The sequence below is a fragment of the Myotis myotis genome, unplaced genomic scaffold, assembly GCF_014108235.1.
Source record: "Myotis myotis isolate mMyoMyo1 unplaced genomic scaffold, mMyoMyo1.p scaffold_m19_p_7, whole genome shotgun sequence".
Lineage (NCBI taxonomy): Eukaryota > Metazoa > Chordata > Mammalia > Chiroptera > Vespertilionidae > Myotis > Myotis myotis.
In genome coordinates, this window is record NW_023416379.1 from 55,773,048 (window position 1) to 55,774,432 (window position 1,385).

General features: G+C 32.2%; 1 pseudogene; it reads right to left on the bottom strand.

The window, feature by feature from the left end:
• Positions 1-423: 423 nt before the first annotated feature.
• LOC118660915 lies at positions 424-588 on the bottom strand (annotated as a pseudogene).
• Positions 589-1,385: the final 797 nt, after the last annotated feature.

Consider the following 1,385-nt stretch of genomic DNA (forward strand, 5'->3'; position numbering starts at 1 on the left):
CTTTTACTCAATAATTTGATTTTATTAAATTGGTTATTTGAATTCCTAATATTCATGGAACAGGTAACTGCCTATTGTTACCATAGAGATTTATGACTTGGTAGATTCACAAGTTCCTCAAGGACCAAGAGCATGTCTTGTAGGTTTTTAGATGCCTTCAACCCATCCACCCATCCTTTTTTTTTTTTTTTTTTTTTTTTTTTGCCAACTGCAGTGCCTGCCACATAGTCAATGCCCAACATATGTTTGTGGGTGACCTAATAAAAGAATGAACAAACAATGGGTGAATGATGAATTAAAGATACCAAAATACAGCCTGTAGCTGTGAAAAAGTCTATGGAGGGATCCTGTGTATTTTCTCTCTTTAGTACCATGTTATAACCAGTCACATTTTCAAAAAACTGAAAGAGCTTAAATATCAAAATATCTTCTACTCAAATTTATATCAAGGGCCTTAAAAGAATAGGTGTATTTACATAAATAATTTTATAAGAAGACTGAATTCCTGGATTTTTTCTCCTATACCTAGTTTAACATTGTGCAAGGAATTTACTACACTTGATCTTAGCCAAAAGGCCGAGAAGCGATGTGTGCAAGGAATTTACGCATTTGTATCCCTGAGTCATCATCCATAAAACACTCTTAGTGTTAAATTTCTGGAAAATATTGGGAAACTTTTCTGAGATTGCTTTGAAACTACTGAATTTTTATAACATCAAATAATTACACACCAACAACCATAATCACATTAAAAATAAGTGAATATTTTAAAATTTCCTTTAAAAACATATTTAGTTGTAAAAAGCATGAAGAAAAAGATATGATGCAAGTCAGTTAACAAAGTATATATAGAAATTATATTTTTAAAATAGAAGATTTATATGCTAATAAATACCTACCTTCGGAAAATTTCACTTGCCAAACCTACAGTTCGATAAACACAGCTTAGCAGAAATGTATGAGAAACCTGAGAATGGTAAGAATCTTCATTACTGGTTATTTTTCAGAAATAAAATCTGGGTGAAAGCACCCTAACTCTGTGAATTTCGGGACATGAATGACATGCAAGGAGTCTCCTGATGGTGCAGTCTAGCTTTTATGGTACTGCAGTAATACTGAGTAAGAAAATGCCTCTATTTTCCACTGTGAATTTGTATTTATTTTCCATATTTAATACAAGGACACTCTCATGTAGTGTCCTTTCCATTAGAGGGTTTACATTCTCTGTGAGAAGAGAAAATGAAATAAAAACAAGTGCCTAATCAGTTAAAATAGTCTGAATGCTTGTCAAACTGTAGGCCATGATCTATAATAGGTTCTATCAATTTTGTGGGTCACAACCAGCAATTTTTCAAAAGAAAATATCAGAGGGATTAAATGGAATA